Source organism: Mustela lutreola, chromosome 5 (genome assembly GCF_030435805.1).
Source record: "Mustela lutreola isolate mMusLut2 chromosome 5, mMusLut2.pri, whole genome shotgun sequence".
Classification (NCBI taxonomy): Eukaryota; Metazoa; Chordata; class Mammalia; order Carnivora; family Mustelidae; genus Mustela; species Mustela lutreola.
In genome coordinates, this window is record NC_081294.1 from 37,335,174 (window position 1) to 37,341,312 (window position 6,139).

Genomic DNA, 6,139 nt, shown 5'->3' on the forward strand with positions numbered 1-6,139 from the left:
TTTGTGCAGGGGCACTTTTGTGGCTCAGTCTGTTAAGCATCTGCCTTCAACTTAGGTCATGATCTCAGGTCCTGGGATCAAGCCCCACATCGGGCTCCCAGCTCAGTGGGGAGTCTCCTTCTCCCTCTGCCCCTCCCCCTCTCATGTGCTCTCTCGCCCGCGCTTTCTCTCTCTCTCTCCTTCTATGTCTCTCCTCTCAAATAAATAAGTAAAATTAATTCAAAAAAAGAAAGAAAGAGAGAGAGAGAAAGAAATGGGATTTGTGCAAAAGCCTCTTCTCTTAAGCCAGCCGTGATCCGTGGTTGAAGAGATCAGTACCTAACTTTGGATGAATTACATTAAAACTAAAACTGCCTATGAGGTCTGACTCTAATAGGTTTTTGTGAAGTGCTTGATTATTGTAGAGTATAGTGATTGGATATGATAAATTGTAGGATAATTCTGCATGAGAGATCTATAACATTTTTGTTTTGTTTATCTGGAGACTGTCAACCTAGACTAAAGTAAACCTCAAAAGTCTTCATTGATCTCCTGTAGAAGAAAATGACTACAAAGGAGTTAACATATATATATGGAAAGAAATGAGGCTTAGCAAAAGGCATAGCAATTCATCAATGAGAGCTATATTAGTATCCAGAAGTCTAATGGATGCTATCTGTCAATAATTGTTGGAGACTGCTTGTCAACAAATTGGATTGTTTGCCATAGACACTGACAAATTGTATTACAAGGACCTTGAATTTTTGCATACATTTAAAATATTTATGTGAATATACATAGGCACATATATATTTGTAATGAGAGTGTTTTCCTGCATTTTAAAGTTTCAGGATTTGTCCAATAGGGCCTGAAGTCATTTCTTCAAATGGTGGAACTTATCATGACATTTATACACTCTAACATCCAATCATCTTGGTTTTAATGAAAATATTTTCCTTAAATATTTTGAAAGTAAAGCATCTTCACTGAATCAAAACTGACATTTTAATTTGAACTCTCCAGTCTGAAAGAAGTTCGCAGTCAAAATTTATCATTAAAAAACTCAATGAAATGAAAAATAATGATATGCTGGCTTGTGCCTAAAGGCATTTGGAATAGAAGTGCTAAAGATACTGTATTTTAATGCTCAGTTGGCTTCTTTTCAGGCAGGGATTAAGTGGGAGGCAGCTCCTGGAGCCATGGAGAGGGCCATGGCCTTAAACTCAGAAGAGCTGCATTTTAGACAGAGCTGTGTCATTTATCAATGGGATGACTTTGCTAAGTAACTTAGTTTCTTCATCCTTAAAATTGGGGTGATAATAGATATGTCACAGAGCCTTAAACAAAAATGCATGCAAAAGTGTTACAAACAACATTTTATGTAAATGTAAGCTTGTTGGAGGAATTCCCTATTTTCTAATAAATGGTATGGTTTATATTCAAGTTCTATAAAAATTAATACACATTTATTTTAATTACCTCATTGAAAGAGCAATACATGGTGAAGGTAAAATATAAAAAGTAAAAAATTAAAGCAGAAAGAGGAACTGAGAATCACCCATCATCATTCTAAACAATTATTATCACGTTTATGTGATTTTCACGTGAACTTTTGCTTCTGCATATAGTTTTTTAAAAGTATACTATTACTGTAGCACACAATATACAGTATGTAGTTTGTACCTTTTCCCTTAACATTATGTTTTTAGGATGTACTTCATAGTACTTCCTGTACTATGTACATAGGATTGGGTAAATTCATATATATTCCTTTATATGAATGAACCATAATTATAATTTACCGATTTCCCTATTAGCTGAACAAAGACTTTAGGATTTTCCAGTCTCTCAAAGAGATGACTATTCTTTTCTATTACTCCTTGTATACATTCACTAGCATTTCTGGATGAAAGAGTAAATAGCATTTTGAGCCTTTTAATGTAAACTGCCAACTTGCCTTCTAGGCTGACTGCCAGTTTCTCTTTTTCCTTGTAGTATTTAAAGGTGCCTGTTTCCCCACATCCGAATCAATAATGGGCATTACAATAATTAAAAAAAATCCGTATCAAGGTCATAGGTGCAAATATTATCTCACTTTTTAATTAGCATTTAAACCAATATATCGAATACAGTTGTAATTCTTTTTAAATTGCTTGTTCATGACAATGGTCCAACATTTTCTCATTAATATTTAGGAGATCTTTACACATTAAAGTTATTAAACCCTTCTCGTATATGTTGTGAATATGTTTTTCCACTTTTTCATTGCTTTTAAATTATGTGTATGATGATTTAAAAAATGATGTATGCATTTTCAATTCATAGGTAGTGCTTTATTTATCTGGTATTGTCAACCAATAAGGAATATCACCTAAAGAAAGGTTCCAAATAATTGAGGCTTTTTTTTTTTTTTTTTTGGTAAAGGAAAGACAATCATTTATTTATTTATTTATTTATTTATTTATTTTTAAGATTCCATTTATTTATTTGGCAGACAGAGACCACAAGTAGGCAGAGAGGCAGGCAGAGAGAGGAGGAAGCAGGCTCCCCGCTGAGCAGAGAGCCCGACGCAGGGCCTGATCCCAGAACCCTGGGATCATGACCTGAGCTGAAGGCAGAGGCTTCAACCCACTGAGCCACCCAGGTGCCCGGAGAGACAATTTTTAAATGAAAAATTGTTGTAATGAACAGTCATTCTAAATTGTGTAATCTACCTCCTTCCCTCCTTGCATAATTATAAAAATGTTTCCTATATATATATATAAATTTGGTCTTCCAAACAACCTTGCAGAATAATTACTGTTATCTCCTTTTGTAGCTGGGCCACTGAGGTTACAGGAACAATAGATAAAAGACCCAGCCTTTTAAGTTGAAACTTAAGTTTAAACCCACTGCTTTTTATGGTATACTCAACACACTTCTATTGTGTATTAATATTCGGAGGCCCTCAAGTCTATAAAAATATCCAGGGCTGTATTTGCATGATATCTGCTTTTTAGGTTTGTGGATTTTTTTTTTTTTTTTGGTGGATATTTCTTTGAAAATAGATTTTTATATGTGCTCCCTCAGCTTCAGTAAGGGAACACTAAATGTGTCCTGCTTTCAGCTTCCTTGCTTCTGACATGGGAAACAATAACAAATAAATACAGACGGTCACTGTGTACTGACCCCTGTAATGACTGCTTGGCGCTTTTCCCTACCCAGGTTTTAATTTGCTACTCTTATTAATCTGTCATAGGGTGGAAAATGCATAACCAGGTTTGTAAAAATGATGTACAAGGAATGAGTAAAACTTTTTTTTTGAGCAAAGTACAAGAGGCTTTTCTGTAAGTAAAACTCACGAGTGTCTTTTGCCTCAATCTGACTCTCTAATATTCTGATGTTTGCAGCACTCCCTGCAGTCGATAGTTTCGTAACTTTATCCCATTTAGTCCTTAATATGACGCTGCGGATTAGAATAATCCATTTTTATCTTCCAGTCAAAGAAAGTGAAATTTAAAGAAAAGAAGTAACTTGTCCAAGATCCTGTTACCTCGATTTTGTGGCTTTTGTTCGGAACTCTTTAACTGTTAACCTTAGGCTGGATGGCAAGGCAAGTGGTTTTAACTGAAGAATTACTGTGTCTTAGCATTCAGTGGTGGTGATGAGACTGGAGAATGTGAAAGGTAGCATGTGGTCACGATGTTTGTTTATGAGCTGTAAGCTTTAAAGAAGATCTATACATTTTAAGATAAGGTTGAATTTACGCTATAACGTGATGTCTAGTTTGAGAGCGTTCTTAACTTGCCAGAAGACAGAACATCTAGTGCTCTGCTAAAGATATTTACAGTGTACTACAAATAATGGTCCTATTGTGATGAGAATATTTATGTAGAATAAAAAATACACAATTATAATTTGTATTTTTTAAAAGATTTTATTTATTTATTTGACAGAGAGAGTGAGTGCACAAGAAAGGGGAGCAGCAGAGGCAGAGGGAGAAGCAGACTCCCCACTGAGCAGGGAACCTGACTCAGGGTTTCATTCCAGGACCCTGGGATCATGACCTGAGCCAAAGGCAGTCACTTATCCATCTGAGCCACACAAGTGTCCCTGTAATTGGTATTTGATGGTGATGATTCAACTCTCTCTCTCTCTCTCTCTCTCTCTATATATATATATATATATATATGTATATATATAAAATGTTTGTCATTAAACCCAGCATGATGTTATATGATAGAGTTGGGTAGATTAGAGTGTAATTGGGGAAAGAGTACTAAGTTGTTGGATAACTATATATTACAGAATGATATTAGCATGCCCATCTGTATTTACAAAGTGCTGTTGTTTCAGATTTATTCCTAGGTGGGTTCCAAACTCAAAGAGACCAATGGAAGTCAAATAAAGACTTACTTTGGGTTGCACATGAGGGTCAGATTTTAATAGAGAATGAGAGAAAAATCTTTTTGCTAGGTAGGGAGTAATATATTGATTGTTGGTTGGTGGCAAATAACAAAACTGACTCTTTTTTTTTTTAAAGATTTTATTTATTTATTTGACAGACAGAGATCACAAGTAGGCAGAGAAGCAGGCAGAGAGAGAGAAAGGAGGAAACAGGCTTCCCGCTGAGCAGAGAGCCCGACGTGGGGCTCGATCCCAGGACCCTGAGACCATGACCTGAGCCGAAGGCAGAGGCCTTAACCCACTGAGCCACCCAGGCGCCCCAAAACTGACTCTTGATAACCAGAACTACAAAGAGATTTTAGGTAGCTCCCATTAATAAACAGCAGAGTTAAAAAAAAAAAAATCAACCCCCTCCTCCTTTTTTTAGAGAGAGAAAACATGTACAAGCACAGGGCTGAGGGTCACAGGAAGAGGAGAGGAATAATTTTAAGCAGGCTCCACACCCAGTGTGGAACCCAATATGGGGTTCTGTCTCACAACCCTGAGATCATGAACTGAGAGGAAACTAAGAGTTGGACACCTAATAGACTAAGCCATCCAGGTACCCCAAGAGAAACATATTTCAAACTTCGGCTGTGTACTAATATTTAAAAGATGCTGGCTGGTCTACTTCATGTGGTATAACTCCTTCCATCTTGATTTGAGATATGGTACTGGGATGGCTAATTCTTTGTGTAATTCCTTTAAGAAGTAATTCTTAATTTCTTAGCTGGGCCATGGATTACCCAGATATTTGATCAAATATTATTCTGGATGTTCCTATGATGGTGTTTTTGTTTTGTTTTGCTTTTTACAAACTTACTGATGTTGTTGTTTTTTATATCTCTACATTTTTATGTAAATTCAAGTTAGTTAATATGCAGTGTAATATTGGTTTCTGATGTAGAATTGAGTGATTTATCACTCATACAACACCCCGTGCTCATTTGTGATGGTGTTTTTGAATGAGATTCATATTTAAATTGGTGGACTTCATGCAAATCACATTGCCCTCCAACATGTGAAGGAGACTCATCCAGTCACTGGTAGACATGAACAGAACAAGGTGGACCACTCTGGAGCAAGAGAGACTTCTCCAGCAACTGCCTTTGGACTTCATCTGCAACACTGGCTTTTCCTGGTTCTACAGCAAATAGCTTTTAGACTTGAACTAAAATATTGGTTCTCCTGGGTTTTCAGCCTGCTGCCCCCCACTTTAAATTTTGACTTGCCAGTCTCCATAGTCATGTAGCCAATTCCTTATAATAAATGTTTTTCTGTATATTTGCACATGCTACTGTATTCTTATTTCTGGAGAACCTTGACTGATGCAGGTATGGCGTAACGTTTTTGTGTAAAAACTCTTCAAAAGTGCTCTATTACCTACAGATTGAAAAAACTTCTTAGCTCCTTAGCGATCTAGTCTCTTGGAATTATGAAATACTTGGAATTCTCGAAAGGGGTCATGCTTTTTCTTGCACATGCTGACCTTTCCATCTCATGTGCTTTTATGCTGCTTGTTTGTCTGGAAAAGTCTTATCCTTTGGTTCTCAACCAGTTATCCTCAACCACTTTGGGGAGTATTGCCAGAAAACCAGTTTAAAGCTAAATTTTATTATTTAGAAGCACCTGCTCATCTTCTTACACCATTTATCATATTTTTATAGTGATTTGTTCATATGTCTGTCCTCCCCATCAAACTCCGAACTTCATGAGGTAAGCGATCTTATTGTTC